Source organism: Leucopleurus acutus, assembly GCF_964270905.1.
Source record: "Leucopleurus acutus genome assembly, chromosome: 10".
Classification (NCBI taxonomy): domain Eukaryota; kingdom Metazoa; phylum Chordata; class Mammalia; order Artiodactyla; family Delphinidae; genus Leucopleurus; species Leucopleurus acutus.
In genome coordinates this window covers 84,667,561-84,685,387 of record NC_139153.1, presented here as the reverse complement: position 1 = coordinate 84,685,387, position 17,827 = coordinate 84,667,561, and positions in this window count along the sequence as shown.

Below are 17,827 nucleotides of genomic sequence, written 5' to 3'. Positions count from 1 at the left end.
ACCCTCCCTATACATCTGTGAGGGCACAAGTGTCATCAAAAAGTTGTGACTTCTACATCTCTGCCTTGAGGACTCTCCCTGATCACCTCCTTCCAACTGTCTTCAGCCCACCTACCGTTTTCTGGTGGCCCTGGTGACTGTTCCATTGCCTCATCTCGACATTTCTTCTTCTATCCCCAGCCATTTTAGTTTGGTTAAATTTCACACCATCTCACTGGTTCCTACTCAACATTCTTCTAGATGCTGTCTTAGACTAGAGTCACCCCCAGCCCTGTCTTGTGTCAAAGCCCTGGACCCTAATTGATCTGGGTGGGAAACTAAGGCAACGAACTTGATTACAAAAGGATGGAGTCCCTCAGGACACTGGCACTAGTCCTGTTGCTGCTGTCAATCTGCCCAGGAGAAAAGCCCTGCACAACCTTCGCGGGGGCAATGAACCTTCATGTAAGAGACGACGCTGTGACTGCCAAGGCTTTCTTATCTGAAGTGTTCCTTCACAACCACTCTGCAGCTCTTCTCCCACCAGCTGTTGCTGCAACAGAAATTATGATAGCTACTGTTATTAACTACTAACCCAGGCAGTTTACATCAACCCCAGATGGAGCTATTACTGACCCTTTTCAGCTAGCCCATCCCGTTGGCAAATGAAAGAGTTGATGTTTGCTCACAAGTCCCAAAATTAAGCTCCCAAAACTCAGCCTTGAAACATTTCACTAGAGTGCCTGTTTCTTGGAAATGTCTTCCACAGTTGACATTTTCTCAAAGCTTATGGCTCATCGGGGACAATACTTCAGCTTCCTGCTTCTACCTCTCTTCTGCCTTGTTACGGAGATAAGGCTTTAACATCTTCATTCACTTTTTTTAAAAAAGTCAATATGAGAAAACCTGCGACTTGGGGGGTATACAAAAATTGCCAATTGTTACACAGAAAGGACACTTGGAGAGCTTTCGTAGCAGCACCAAGGTAAGTGACTTACTTAGTGTCTGAGGAAGGACTTCGACTTAGAACCTGCTCTTCCTTCACGCTCTCTCCCTCCACAGCTTTGCCAGCAGGCAGCTGAAGATGCTTTGCCACCTGGGGCTTGACTCGGTAATCATTAATGAGATTCATCAAACTAGAAGTTGAATGAGAAGGCTTCTTGCCAAGTGGCCTTTGGGGAAATTTTCAGAAAAGTGTGACTTGAGTACTCGGAATCTGAACCCCCTCTGCAGTTCTGCCTGCTTCTCTGCCAACCTGTGATTCTCGACCTTTCTCCTCAGGTGTATCTCCTCAAAACCTCAGATGCGCTCTCTAGTTCAGACATTTGCGTGTGGTTTTTACTTTACTGTGTCTTCGATGACTTTAGTTCTCTTTTGAAAAGGTTAAAAAAAGAAAGAGAATATTATAATTAAATGCAGGTTAGTACTTTTCCCCCTTCTTTGTTGTTTTTTCTCTTTGAAATTTTAATTTTTTCTTTGAAATATTGAACTATAACAGATAAAGTTGAACTTCACTCTATTGCTTTCCCTGATCCTTTCTCTTTTACACACACACACACACGAACAATAATATGTCTCACATAAATTTAGTGAGGTTTCTCCACATTTTTCTATTTTTACTATCTATAGGTATGTTCACAAACTATATAAAATAATGCTTTGTATCATTTCTAAATTTGTGTACATGCTATCATGCGGTATGGGCCACACTATAACTCACTTTGGAGAATAAGCAACATGTATTTGGAACACCCACACGGGCACAGTGGAAGCCAACCTCTCTCAGTTTATGTTGACTTCTTTTTAACTACGTGCCTATGCAGTTGAAAACATCCTCACTGCTTTCCAAGTTTGCATGTGGTTCTGCTTGTCTTTGTCTCAGAGATGAAGCAATGTCTTCAGATCTCCAGCTTTATGTAGATAGTTCATTTCCAGCTCCCTTCATGCTCTGTGCTTGCAACCCAGACACCTTTCCCTATGTGAGCATGAGAGTCAGTCTCCAGCCATGGAGAATTAAACCTGGTTCTGCATTTCTTTGAGCTCTCCTGGCTTAAGCTCTGGCTCATCACTTTGATTTTCAGTTCCTTCTTAGTTCTTAGTTTATGGCCCCTGAGGAGATCTCCTTTTGATTTTGAGTTTGACTCTTTATACCTATTTGGACTATATCATGGGAGAGTAAATCCCCTCCCAGCATTCTGGTGGAGGAGTGGGACCCTGGCAAAGTCTATTACTGAGATCAAGGATTCTGAAGGAGGTGCCTGGGTCTTGGGGAGTCCAAGCTACTATTTTTCTTTTCTTTTTTGGCTGCGTTGGGTCTTCATTGCTGTGTGTGGGCTTTCTCTAGTTGTGGCGAGGAGGGGCTACTCTTCGTTGTGGTGCTTGGGCCTCTCATTGTGGTGGCTTCTCTTGTTGCAGAGCATGGGCTCTAGACGTGCGGGCTTCAGTAGTTGTGGCACACAGGTTCAGTAGTTGTGGCCCACGGGCTTAGTTGCTCCGTGGCATGTGGGTTCTTCTTAAACCAGGGATCAAGCCCGTGTCCCCTGCATTGGCAGGTGGGTTCTTAACTACTGCACCACAAGGGAAGTCCTCCAAGCTACTATTTTTCAAGCATTTATTATATGTCCTCCTCACAATTCTTTCAGGTAAGTTTTATTATATTCATTATGAGATAAGAAGAGAAAAAAACCAATCTGTTCCATCTGCACTTTGGGAATTTAAGCATGGATAATCTAAGTCCATTATATAGAAGAAAGGGATGAAAATTTCACCTTCCTGTGTAAAAGATTTTTCCCTGAGTCATTTTTTGAAGGACTCTGAACCCTGCGATAAATAATCAACAACATTAGAATTCAAATACATCTAACCCTGAATTATTATCCAAGTCAGAAAATGTGACTTGGTTTTGCAATTTAATTTTTAACTTCATCTTCAAATGCTCACCTTGGAGCATTCTTGCATTCAACTTGCTTTGATTTGGTAGAAATAGACCTAAGTTGTCTCTGTGTGGGAAAAAAATCCAACTTTGCTTCATTTCTATAATTAATTTTCAAACACTTGAATACAGATAGAAATATTATCTTGACTTAGATTGTGATATCTACCTTTTAAAATTTTTGTATGTTTTCCTTTTGAAAAGGGTTGGTTTTTAAATTGCTTTCTTTTAGTCACTAGAATTATTAGAAAGGATAGGGTGCACATTTCTCCTGTGGTAACTGCTGAAGTTATCCTCAGAGCTGTTTTCATAAGACTGTGAACAACTGTCATTAATAATTAGACACACGGGGACTTCCCTGGTTGCACAGTGGTTAAGAATGCACCTGCCGGGCTTCCCTGGTGGCGCAGTGGTTGAGAGTCCGCCTGCCGATGCAGGGGACACGGGTTCGTGCCCCGGTCTGGGAGGATCCCACATGCCACGGAGCGGCTAGGCCCGTGAGCCATGGCCGCTGAGCCTGCGCGTCCGGAGCCTGTGCTCCACAACGGGAGAGGCCACAACAGTGAGAGGCCCGTGTACCACAAAAAAAAAAAAAAAAAAAAAAAGAATGCACCTGCCAATGCAGGGGACACGGGTTTGAGCCCTGGTCCGGGAAGATCCCACATGCTGCAGAGCAACTAAGCCCATGCACCACAACTACTGAGCCTGCACTCTAGAGCCCATGAGTCACAACTACTGAGCCTGAGTGCCACAACTACTGAAGCCCATGCACCTAGAGCCCGTGCTCCGCAACAAGAGAAGCCACTGCAATAAGACCATGCACCGCAACAAAGAGTAGCCCCTGCTCACTGCAGCTAGAGAAAGCCCACGTGCAGCAACAAAGACCCGACACAGCCAAAAATAAATAAACAAATAAATTTATTTTGAAAAAATAAGGTATAAAAAAATGATTAGACTTGACAGCTTGGTAAGATATGGGCTCTGATTCTGGCTGCTGTTTCAGAGGGCACCAGTGTACAGTCCTGCTGTAATCACAGAGAGCCTGCTGTTCCTAGTCTAGGAGGCTCCGGCAGAGGAAGCACCTCTCGTGTGCACACTCTGCCCCAACCCTCATAATGTCTAGCAGTGATTCAGGGGCAGCTGTTGAGAAATCACATCGGATGAATCTGAACCCTGAAATGAAAGACTTGACTAAATGGTAACGGTCACTCTCTGGAGCTTGGCTGCTTTTTCACACACACTCGAAAGGTCGGAAACCATGAACCCAAATGATGTGTCATGTCTGCTCAGAATCTAAAGTCCACATCATGGTACTGGCAAATCCTTTTTTCTCCAAGTTCAAGTCAAACTCCTGTTTGCCTCACCATCGCTATGAACAAATGGGGTCAATCCGGTCATCAAGTTCATATTGGAAGACCATCTCTATTATTCTGACTTTCATCAGCTGATCAGAATGGTATGTCTTTTGTTATCTACACAACACATTCAAGTATGTGCTAGATTGCCATACTGCAAATACTCCTTGCTTTTGTCCTTAGATATGGCTTTCTTTTACTCTACTTTCTAGTTTCAATGCCCCTTACTTCTGCAACTACAGTAACAGGAATGCCTAACTCAAACTGCAAAATCTTATGCTATTGAAGATAGCAGTCATAGGAAAGAAAAGACCAAAACACAGGAAATTCTATTACAATTAGGATAATAAATTACAATTTGTGCTTTTGATGTTCCAAAAGAAAAAAAAGAAAAGAAAATGATTGCTTAATCACATAATCACTTTTCATTACTCTACAGAGATTAATGGCAATATACACCCATTTCTCCTCTGAACTCCAAGGTCAAAGGTTTGCAGGTGTGCCTCATTCTTCACTCCAGATCAGACTCTATTCCACAGTCCAGTCTGGGAACTGACCTTACGTTCTGGTTGTCAGACAATGGCAGTTGTTAAGGAAGCTTAAGGTAGTCTAGCGTTAGGTTTAATAAAAGCAAGTTTTAGACTAACTTCTACCACATGTGCAGACATTTATGAATCCTACTGCCTGGAGAAGTGGTCAAGCACACTGTGTCTGAGGGGCCAAAGCCATCAACAATTACACCAGCGGCGAGTTGTTTTTAACCAGAATTGAATATCATAAACCAAAGACATTGTTAAGAGACAGCTTAGTTTTTAACATTAAAGTTCTAGTTAGCGTGTGGTTTTGCTAATAATTCATTGGTTGTGAATCACCCAGTCAACTAGTAAGTTAACACGGCAGGGGAAAAAGGCAGTTTAATCTTTCTCTCAGCATTGACACCTTTCCTTATGAATAAAATAGGTCTTTTGCAGTTTCTTGTTTCCAAGGTGGTATAGTACTGTGTGCATGTGCTCTGATGTACCAGTTATGAAATGATATCCTCCATCTTTTACTTTTTGATTAGAGGCTTTAAATGTCATTTCATGCCATGTTTAAAGCTTTTCTTCAGTGTTTAAATACCATCTTCATAATGTTCTCAATCTTTGATGGTGCCTTGATTTAATCTGTTACCTAATATGCTAATCCAACTCCTTCTCTATAAATTGTTTAGTATATTTCCAACTTACTGAGGTTTTCAGTCAGTCCTGGAGACACTGTGGCCTCTGCCCAGGTGCCATGTTTTCTAAGATCATTCTCCTCCCCCAGGTCAAATAGTTCTTGCTAAAGCTAGGGGTTGTCCAGTCTAACAACAGTTGATTGTGGGTGGGTGGATATATGACCCAAAGTAGGCCAACAGTATTCCTCATGGATTTAGATTAAGGGGGTCAGTCTCTCTCAAGTGGTTGAAACTGAAATCTACAAAATGTAGGTGCTGTAGAGAGAATCATTTCAAAGTGCTCTTGGTAGAGGCCACAGTCAGCTACTAGGCTGTCTGGTTGACTTTGCTTCCTGAGTGGTTGATGCCAAGTATTAATACTATCCAATCAGGGTGAACTTCAAGCAGCTCATTTACATGTATTCTTTTTTCTACTTTTCATCCAATCAAAGATTGGGTTGCCCCAACACCTCATTTGACTACAGCAATTGTAAATAGGTCCCACTTTGTCCCAACTGCCATTTTCTTTACCTTGAAGTAGTGGAAGGTTGGATATATTATACCTGGGTCTTCCCTTAAGGATTTTGCTATCTCCATAGATGATTCTAAGAAAAATTGCTGTCTCTAAAAGCGACTCTAAGAAAACTTTTACCAAAACTCAGATTTGCAGGAGAGATGGCTTAGAGACAAGTAGATGTCCATCTACCTTATTAACCTTTTGAAATAGGTATACCCCAACATGAGCATTTCATCCAAGTGTATTGAGAAGTATTTTGCCAAAGATACCTTCAAGCACTTAGTAGGAGGTGCTTCCTACCTGGCTCCTTGTTACAGGTTCTGGACCATCCAGGGAGATCCGATTGTCTGTGAGCCTGCTCCTGCCCAGGGAATTGACTAAGCATGCTGTATCTGATGATATCAAGGCCATCATCAAGTACACCAGTTCTACCCAAATAAGCTGCTGTTAGGAGGATTTAAACAGCATAAGACAAAAGCACTTTTCAGAGCCATCAACATTTTCATTTAATAGTTATCACAATAAATTTATATTTCTAATATAAATATCTGTGTTACCTCTTTGTGAATTGTCCAGGGTCCTGTAAAGTTGACATTCTTTGTAAACTCGTATCCTTTCTATTTAAAATATCTGTTACCTTATCTGATATAAAATTAACTTATCTGGGTGGAAATATAATAAAGAATTTTTCCATTATATTTTTCATTGCTTTTCTGTGTTGGAATGCTACTGATAATTTGTGCTGTAATATTGTATTTGGCCATCTTGCTGAATTCTATCATATGGTTGATAGATTTTTGAGGAACTGCCATACAATTTTCCATAGTGACTGCACCAATTTATACTCCCACCACCAGTGTAATAGGTTTCCCTTTTCTCCACATCTTTGCCTGCATTTGTTATTTGTAGATTTTTTGATGATAGACATTCTGACAAGTGTAAGGTGATATCTCATTTTGGTTTTGATTTGCATTGCTTTGATGATTAGCAATGTTGAGCATAATTTCATGTGCCTGTTGGCCATCTGTATATCTTCCTTGGAAAAATGTCTGTTCAGGTCTTCTGCCCGTTTTCTGATTGTTTTTTAACTATTGAGTTGTATAAGCTGTAAATATACTTAGAAAATTAACTCTTTTTCAGTCTTATCATGTGCAAGTATTTTCTCCCATTCCTTAGGTTGTCTTTTCATTTTGTCCATGGTTTCCTTTGCTGTTCAAAAGCTTTTAAGTTTAATTAGGTCCCATTTGTTTATTTTGCTTTTATCTCTTTTGCCTTAGGATAGAGATCCAAAATAATATTGCTATGATTTATGTCAAAGAGCATCCTGCCTATATTCTCTTGTAGGAGTTTTATGGTCTTAGGTCTTACATTTAGGTCTTTAATTCATTTTGAGTTTATTTTTGTATACGGTGTGAGGAAATGTTCTAATCTCATTCTTTTATATGTAGCTGTCCAGTTTTCCCAGCACCACTTGTTGAAGACACTGTCTTTTCTCCATTGTATATTCTTGCCTCCTTTGTCATAAATTAATTGACCATAGGTGCGTGGCTTTATTTCTGGGCGCTCTATTCTGTTCCATTGATCTATGTGTCTGTTTTTGTGCCAGTACCATGCTGTTTTGATTACTATAGCTTTGTAGTATAGTCTGAAGTCAGGGAGCATGATACCTCCAGTTTTGTGTTTTTAAATCAAGACTGCTTTGGCAATTTGGAGTCAATAATCCCCCACAAATATTATCAACTGATTTTTGACAAAGGATCATAGGGAATGACATGGAGAGAGGATAATCTTTCCAACAAATGGTGCTGGAACTGTTGGATGTGCATATGCCAATAAAAGAACCTAGAGACATTCCTCACACTTTACACAAAAACTAACTAAAAATAGATCATAGACCTAAATGTAATACATAACATCACACTTTTAAAGTAAAATATAGGAGAAAATATGTATGGTTTGAGATTTGGCATACAGTTTTAGCTATAGTTTGAGATTTGGCACACAGTTTTAGCTATAATACCAAAAGCATGATCCATGGGGGAAAAAATTGATAAGCTGAGGCTGGGCTAGATTTAGTGACTCACTTTCAAAGAATAGAGTGAGGAAAAGGAAGATAATAATTTTACAGGGGAGAAACCTGGCAAATATCACCTCAACCAGGTGATGAAGGTTGACATCACAATGATGTCATGTGAATATTATCTACTCTCTGATATCATGAAATGAGAAGGGCACTTCACTTCCCTGGTATTATTTCAAAAAATCCATAACTTGTTTCCAATCATAAGAAAAACAAACAAACCCAGATTGGGGAACATTCTACAAGGTACCTAGCTAGGACTCTTCAGTACTGCTAAGGTTCTGAAAAACAAGAAAGGCTAAAGAAATATGACAACTAAATGCAATGTGGTACTCTGGATTGGACCCTGGGACAGAAAGAAAATATTGATGAAAAAGTGATAAAATCTAAATAAACTCTGGAGTTTAGTGAATATTAATGTATTAGTGTTAGTTTCTTATTTTTGACAAATGTACCACAATAGTGTAAAATGCTAACGAGGGGGGAAACTGGGTGAGAAGTATATGGGAACTCTCTGTACTATCTTTGCAACTTTTCTGAAAATTAAAATTACTCCAAAATAAAAAATTGTATGCTAATTTAAGTCAGGATAAGGGTCACCTTGAGAGGCCTAGGGACTGGAATGGAGCCTGAAGGGTCTTATTAGATGGTAGTAGTGGTTTTCTTCTTAATCTGGGAACTAATTATATGAGCCTGTCCTTTGTGAAAATTTAGCTTGTTGACATGTGTAACTTTCCTGTTATAAATGATCCTTCAGTAAAAATCATTTAACATGAGATCATTGTTATTAACTGTCCCCTAAGTACTTTTAACTCTAAAATTCAGAATTATTTAGTACTAAATATTGCGTATTTTGAAACAAAAGTTTTTTTTTTTTTTTTGGCCGCACCATGTGCCTTGCAGGATCTTAGTTCCCTACCCAGGGATTGAACCTGGGCCTTGGCAGTGAAAGCTTTGAATCCCAACCACTAGGCCACCAGGGAACTCTCAAAAGTTCTACCTGAAACATAACATTATTTTGAACATGTAACACATTCATTTGGTTTGAAATTTAAACCTATAAAATAAGATAATAAAAAGCAAGCAAACAAAATTAAAACAAATTAAAAAACTCTGCTTAGCGATGTTTTCCAATCCTTCATTTCCCTCTTGAAAAAAACCAGAGTAATGTTTCCTCGTATCCTTCCAGAGACAATTTTTTAACATATTTTTTTCTTGTTAACAGAAAGGATGACAGGTTACCTCTTTTAAAATAAATTAGTATACATTAAAAAAACTTTAATACTATTTCAAATAAATTTGGGAAACAGGAAAATTGCCCAAGATTCATCATCCTCACCCCTACCCCTAAATTTCAGTTATATGTATTTTCCTTGTTGTTGTTTTTTTACCTCTACTTATTTTTTCATTTGGTTGGAAATCACAGTGTAGATAAAATTTAAGGCAAGTACTTCAAGATGTTTCTTTTTCTGTTATATTACAAAACATTGAGAGCACCAGGGAATCTTGAAATATTCATTCAATTATGTACCTACCATTCAAAATGTTATTATCACACATCCATTTTGTATCAGGCTATTTGTTAAAAGCTGAAAAGAAAAAGATGATTACCACCCTCCAGGAGATTTCATTCAAATAGAACAAATAAAAGTGCAGAGCTTTAAAATGAGATATGAAAAGGACCAAATAGGGTGACTGACTGCTTGGGAATATTTTAAAAGACTTCCTAGGGGAAGGAGTGTTGGCATAAGAGTTTTCCAGGTGGGAAAGCATGTACAATGGAGAATATATATAAAAGACTGTGCTGGCTTGGGAATTGGGAAGTCTATATTATGACTAGTGGAGAGTCTTAGGGTTTGATGCCTCCAAAAATTAAAGTTTGCAGGTGCTTCTGGATAGGTGAGATGATTACGAGCAAGGAAAACACAAATCTAGGGAAAGGAGGAGTTAGTGGAAAGCCAATAACACATGGGGAGGGGGAAAAGAGAGCTGTAACACCTGAGGGGAGAAATGGCAATGCTGAAATCTAAGTATAAAGAAGGAGGAGGCTGGCAGATGCTATGAAATCCTTTTATGGGGCAATGGGGCAATGACCCTGGAATTGCTGAGCTAGCAGCAGTGACATATCCAGTGCCAAATCATGTGCTGGAAAACAAATCAAATAGAAGTGGACAAAAGCCCAGACCTAGAGAAGAGTTTTCAATAGTAAAGCAGACAGGAGAACCCACTCAGCTTATGAGGGTACCGGGGTACCTTCCAGGCACCAGGAACACTGGAGAACCAGGAGACCTGGACATGATGGATCCAGGTAGAGCATGTTCACCACACAGCATAGTCAGGCAACCGCCTACCAAAAGCAACCCCTTCCCACTGTTGCTGCTGTGTTTAGTTAGGGCTCTTGATAAGCTGATCAGCTGGGAACATTGATTTTAGGAGAGAAATGGGCAACCTACAAGATAAGCAGGTGTTAACCTCAGGCTGCCTCTGTGCACACCACGCATGAACACGTGGAGTTCTGCACACTGTGGGGTGCAGAACTATTATGCACACCATAGAAGTTCTGGTTTCTTTGTACTCTGTTGTGTTCTGAAAGCTTTTCGTTAATTAGTCTTATTAGCCTTCACTGGAAGTCAAATGCCAGATAATAACTTTCTGTCTTGTTAAGTGGAGCCATTTTAACTAAAGCAAGGCTTAAAGTTGGATTAAATTTTCTCCCAACTGTTTGCTATTTCTCTACAAGGTCTCTTAAGACACTGGTTACACACTAAGAAGGCTCTCAGCACCCTGCATAGTATCATAAACCAGTAACCTCCAGAAGGGTGTCAACTTATTCAAAATCATTGTTATCCTCAGTTTCTGAAACGAACCATTTCATATCTTCCAAATTTTCTTGATCATTAAGATCCAACCTGACTGCCAGGATTCTAAATCCCGTTATGTAATATCTTATTTGCCTCTGTTGCCTCATTAAAAAATGAGGGTAAAAATCCTACCTACCTGTTGGATTGTTGTAAGAATTAACTGACACATAACAAGCACTCCAAAAATGCTGGCTATTGTACTATTATTTTTATCATTTTTCTTCTTATTCATGCTGGTTCTTTTACCTGGAACGTACTTACCGTTTTCCTTTATCTAGTAATTCTCACTAACTTTCAGAGCTCAGCTCAACTCAACGATCACTTTCTCAGTGAGGTCTTCCTTGGCCACCCTCTTCTCCCTCCAATCTTTTTAATTCTTCTTCATCACATTCCCTTAGTTCTCACCCTAATTGTAATATGTGATTGATTTAGAATCCACTGTTTAACCTTCTGCCTGGAGTGCTCTTCCCCCAAAGCCAATTCCCCTCCTTCCCTTCCCCTCTTTAGGACTTTACCCAAATGTCACCTTTTTAATGAGTCCTGCTTCCCTGTTTAAGTTTTTCTCCTTAGCATTTATCACTTGTATACAATATGCAGTTTATTTAATGTCTTCCTCCATTTCACATGGATAGGGACTGTGTGTCTGTCCCTGTCACTACTTTCGCCCAAGTAGGTTACATGGCAGGCATGTGACGTGTATTTTTGGAACTGGGGTATAAGCCCTCATTTAGGATGTTGACTTCTGTGGTGAGAACAACAATGGCATCACTTATCACTGTACCTCCAGCACCTCACCACCAGTCACCCAGAAGTGGCTCAAAGCATAGATAAATGAACAACAAAACAGGAGAATCCCATCTGGAGGCCAGGATACATCATGAGCAACCAATCGTTTTATGAACTAACATGGAGAGGTTCAACCTTAAGACTAAAGACTAATCTTGAGAAGAAATTATTGAATTACTGAAAGAGTTAAAGAACTCATAAAGACTGATAAAAATTGACTTTGAAGAAATATATGAATAATGATGATACCTGCATGAAAAGAAAGAGTTCCTCAATTTCATTGTACCTCACATGTAAATAATATTCTAGGCCACCAATCTGAACCTGTTTGACACATTTTGGTTCTTCCCTATACCTGTATGTGAGGCCAAAGACCCCTTTACATACAACTTCTGGATGGCAGCATCAACATACACCATACCCTGAAATGGCTAAACAGCTCATCCTCAGGATTGGTTCCAAGAACCTCAACAAAATTTATAGCTTCAGTTGCCAAAATGGCTGGAATTCTCAAGCTCCTGGGTGATAACAGAGTTGTAAGTATGGCTACTGTCCACTAATCTCAGTGATGTTCAGCCTCTCTGCTTTACTAAGACTATGTCTAGGGTACCCAATTTCTCTTCTGGTTCCCTAGGGGCCAGGGTTAGAGGTGGAGATGGGTATGTAGGGCTGGACCATTGGGGATAATTCACCCTTAAAACTAGGGAGTGCTTTCTGGAACCAAAGAATCACATATAAACAGGGAGTGGGCACTCCCCTGGTTTAAGAAAAACAACAGGACATGACCACTCTGAAAGTGGTCTCAACACAAACTAAGGGAAGCCGTTACATTCACCTGCTGGGGATGTCCACGCCTCTGCTCCCTTGGCACAACTGAGTCATTTAAATGAATTATTCATCATATAAACTGATATCACTTGGCAAAGAGCTCAGGTCTTAAGAATCGTAGTGGCGTTCAGAGCAGCAAGGGGGGTTCCCAAGGAGAAACCATCCCCACTTTAGCTGGGCAAACAGCTGGCTTAGGTAGAACTAGTTCTATTCCACAATAATAAAAAGGAAAAAAATTAGATTTTATATAAATCTATTTCCAATATTTCTTACTCCTTCTTACTTGCATCACAACTTTGTTTGGGGGAACTATCTCTTGCCCGTTGTGTGTAACCATATTGTGATAGTGAATCGTGGCGCTCTGATCTCCTTCTGGAAGCTGAAAGGGTCAGTTGAGACTCTGCTCATCAGCTTTCCAGGCTCTGTTAAAGCCAAGGAGTGAGCACTTTACCTAAATTCCACCCATTAAATTTTCTCCTGAGACCTTAACTATTGAGGAGAGGGACAGGAGAATGGAGAACATAGGGTAAACCATATATTTTAGCAATGGAGTGAGCTGCTGTAGCTCAGACCTTTTGAGGCTGCCTGCTTCTTGAGGTTTCGCTTCAGGTTTCTTGGAGCAGCCCCTCCTTCAATTTCTTTGAATAAACCCACTATGGCTTAAACAATCCAGCCTCATTGATGAAAACATTTCTTAAAAATTCTCAATATGAGAAAAAGGAAATCACCATCATGGGGTATAGATGATGGGCACATTTTTCTTGAGATTTTCTCAAGGAAGTAAGAATAAATTCCTAAAACTTTTTTAAAGAACACAGAACAAATATGTACTGTCTGAGGCAAGTTATAAAAATTAAAATATGATACTCGCTGAGAGGAAAAAGAAACTGATAGTATTGAAGAAAGATTTTAATTAACAAATAATGCTATGGCAAATTTTTAAAACAAACTGGAAATAGTAAATATCAGAATGGTTACTGCTTAAAAATAGACAATTTGTACAGAGAAGTGGTTTTCAAACTCTTTTGATTGTGTACCACATAAAAGAATTTTGAAAACTTCAGGTACTCCCTTGAATATTTTAAACTTGACATCTAAAACTTTTCATCAAAAATAGAAATGACTTGCTTTGTAAATAAAAGAAAATATAAAACATGAAATGAGGAATGACTACAATTAGAATAAATATTTCATGACATGATTTGGTTTTAATAAAAATGTTTTAACCATCTTATTGTATAATTTATAGCAAATCTAGAAGAAATCACATAACTTTTTTGTCTGAAGATTTTATCGAATATATCTTGAAACTTTGTACTTTAGGAAAAGATTCCAACTTCATTTGAAAGAACCAGTTCCCTAACCTGCCTTGTTTCAGTTGTTCTGAACTCAGAACATTCCAACTCTGGCCAATCTCTAATAAGAGCACACACAGCAGACAAGGAAAGGCAGGAAAACCAAAAGCCAGACGAATATTAATCATTAATAGGTAATCCCCAAACCAATATTTGGAAACCATTTGTTTACATTCTAGGTACTGTTCCACCATAAAGTGTGGATGCCTTTTTCTTTTTCAATGGAAAGAGGGATAGTGCGAACATAGGCATATTTTCAGGCAATTTTAGGAAATAAGTTGGAACTTATGGAAGTCGGGGAAGACCTTGGGAAATGTGTTCATGTGCTTTCAGCACTGAGAAGTCCATGAAGAAAGCAAAGTAAAAGAAAAGAAAAGAAAAAAAGATACAAGGAAAGAAACTCTTAAGACCACTAGCTGAAAAGCAAATTATTCATAATGTTCAAGGCAACATTGGTTGAAAGTAATTTACACTTTACAACATTTTGGGGAAAGTATGGAATTCCAGGTTAAAGAGCGAATCCTGTACCACTGAGCCTAAATATATCTCTCCTACAAAAGTTAGCTGGCTAACCAGACTTCTTTATTATGTTAGACACCAGAAAAGACTTGCAGGAAGTCAATACTGGCTAAGTTAATATTTTAATGTATTAAGGCCCCATAATGATAATATGGCATATGAAAAAAGAAATTCTCCACTATTATGGGATTCATCCAAGTACCAAGTTCCAAAATAATCTCCACTGAAATATTTTGAGAAGTGGGAGGGGGTGTTCATGAAAAGAAGTGTCAGTGGCTAGGGCTAGGCTAAGGTAAGCGAGAGGTGTCCACGGTGCAAAATTAAGGAGATACTCACTCTCATGTGCCAATCTTGTGCTTGCACGAAATGAGCCTGAGGAAGAGTGCCTCCCTGGGCACCTGGCTTGCCTCACCCTACTGACCCTTGAATTATATCCAAGTAACAGTGACAATTATGATGCCGATAGAATGCAGTTCTTGTATGCAAAGTACTTAATGCAACACTAATACATTAACTGCAACAAGTTAGAGCAAAATTTCAGAGAACAGCAATGAAAACAAGGGACTGTACTTAGGTGAGATATTCGGATGTCTCAGTGAACTAGTTTCCTCATTGTATGTAAGGTAGGAGTCAACAATTGCTCTTTTACTCCACAGGTTATTAACTTAAGAAATAATGCGTTTAGAAAACAATAAATTTGGGGTCACAAAACAGTAAAATGTAATCTTCCCACACAAGAGGACTTGGAGCAGAATTCTTCCTCTACGCTTTAAATTCTTTCATAATTAAATAAAAATAAATGAACTCAATATTCAAAACAAAATTTACAGGAAGTAAAACAAAGGGAAATAGGAAGTAAGAATGACAAAAGATAAAGCTAATATATTAGAAAATAAAAGACAAGATCTCTTAGAAATAAATAAATCATAAGTGGTCTAATGAAGAAGCAGAAAAAAGCACATGAATCATGTTAGAGGTACAAAAGAAGCTCAAACCTCAGCTACAGAAAAAATGAATATATTGTAAAAAGATAATTGATAAAACATAATTGATAATTATATTTTGCAAATATAATTTAAATTGTGTATAAAATGGATGGTCTTCCAAGATACCTTAAGTTGTCAAAACTGATGGAAGAAAATACAGAACCCCTTAACAGGCCCATACCAATGAGTAAATTAAGAACCTTATCAAAGAACTTTCCTCAAAGTAGCTTTAAGCCTGCATAAGTTTACAAACCAATGCTTTCAATCCTTCAGATAATAATAACAATGATAAAATTTCTGTTCTAGTTAATTTTTTCAGAGTACTGGGGAATAAGGAAAGTTTCCCTTTCTTTTTTTGAAATCAGCATAAGCCCCATATCTAGATATGACACGCACACATACAGAGCCAGTGTCATATACCAATACAGCAGCCAAAGTCCTAAATAAACTATCAGTGAATTAAATCCTCTGGCTTATCGAAAGGATACTCAAGGAAGAGTCTGCTCAACATTAAGAACTATATTAATATAACTCATAATATTTAACAGTCAAAAGAGAAAAAGCAGATCATCTCATTGTTCAATAGATGTCAATAAGCTATTCAAGAAAAGCGAACTAACTCACATTAATGTTAGAAATGAATGTTAGAAAAGAATTGTTAAATCAGAAACAACTCTTTAGGATGGGGGAGATGGGTTAGAGATGCTTCCTATCAACTCAGAATGCATCTATTCTGAAGCCGTTAGGAAATGTGAATGGTAACTTTTTCAAACCATCAAATGGAGAAAGAAAACTGAAGCGTCTCTGACACACATGTTATTTGTCAGGAATCGATCATAGCAGGTGATCAGAAAGCCTAGAAGTGCTGAGCCATCATTCTTACCTTTACGACCGATGACAACCAATGCTTCCAGGGACTGGGTTTCTTAGGAAGCCCAAGCGCATTCATTTTGCTGTTTGGGAACTTACACTTTAGTCCAAAAGCTGGCAACACAGACTGTCCTGCTGCCTTCCTTCCTGCTCTGATGCTGGAGGGTCGGGCAAAGGAGGAGGCGAGAGACGATCAGGGAGCACATGAAAGTAGAGACCACGCCTCCTTCCCAACTGCTCCATTTGTCAGACCTAAGCTGAAAAGAGAGGAGAAACTTTGAAGTGGATGAAACACTGAATTTAAGGAAATGTTTTACTTTTTATATACACAAAAACGTACGAATCATAAATATACACTTTTCACAAAGTAAAAACACCCATGTGACTAGCACCCAAGTAATAGGTCATTACCAGCACCTCAGGAGCCTTGAAGTGCCCCTTCCACTCCTACTCAAGGGGAATTCCTAACTTGATTTTTAATAGGATAGATTAGTTTTGTCTGTTTTTGTTTTTTTTTAAACTATTTAAACTTCTTAAATAAGTTTTTTTGTCTTCTTTCATTTAAAATTGTGTTTATGAGATCCATCCATGGTGTTGTGTATTGTGGTCTATTTATTCTCATTGCTGTATGAATACACCATAATTTCTTTTTATTCATTGTTCTCTTGACAATTTGTTTGCTGTTGGGCTACTATAAGTAGTGCTCCTATGAACATTGTTGTACATCTTTTTCCAAATATCTATGTACATTTCTAAGTGAAATGTCCAAGTCATTGGAATGTCTAAATTTAGCTTTAGGAGATATTGCTAAGAAGATATCCCCGAGTTCTGATTTATACTTACAGTCATAGGGTGTGAGAATTCCCGTTGCTCCACACCTTGTCAACGTTTGCTGTTTTCCATCTTCTTTTATTTTGTCCTTTCTGTTAAGCATGTAGTGGTATCTCACTGTGGTTTTTTTTTTTTTTTTTGCGGTACGCGGGCCTCTCACTGCTGTGGCCTCTCCCGTTGCGGAGCACAGGCTCTGGACGTGCAGGCCCAGCGGCCATGGCTCACGGGCCCAGCCGCTCCGCGTTATGCGGGATCTTCCCGGACGGAGGCATGAACCCGTGTCCCCTACATCGGCAGGCGGACTCTCAACCACTGCGCCACCAGGGAAGCCCTCAATGTGGTTTTGATGTTCACTTATCTAATGTCTAAGGAAGTTGAGCACTGATTTATATGTTTATAGGCCACTTAGAATTTCTCTATTATGAAGTCCTTGTTCAAAATATTTGCCTATTGTGTTGACTGTTGGGTGTTTTTTTTTGCCTGTATTTAATTTGCCTATATTTAATTTAATTCATTTTACTACTCCTCTCGTTTTTTCTTCATTTTGTTTACTACAAACTCTCCTTCCTCTCTAAATTGTGAATACCCAGAAAACAGAGCCAGAGTGTTCTTACCTCAGTATCACCCTCATAGCCTGTCAATCTGTTTTCTTTAAAGCACCTGCTCAAAAATACCTGTTGATTTGCATTAGGAGATTCTCTTTATCTGCTAAATTAGCTCAAGGCTTTAGTCT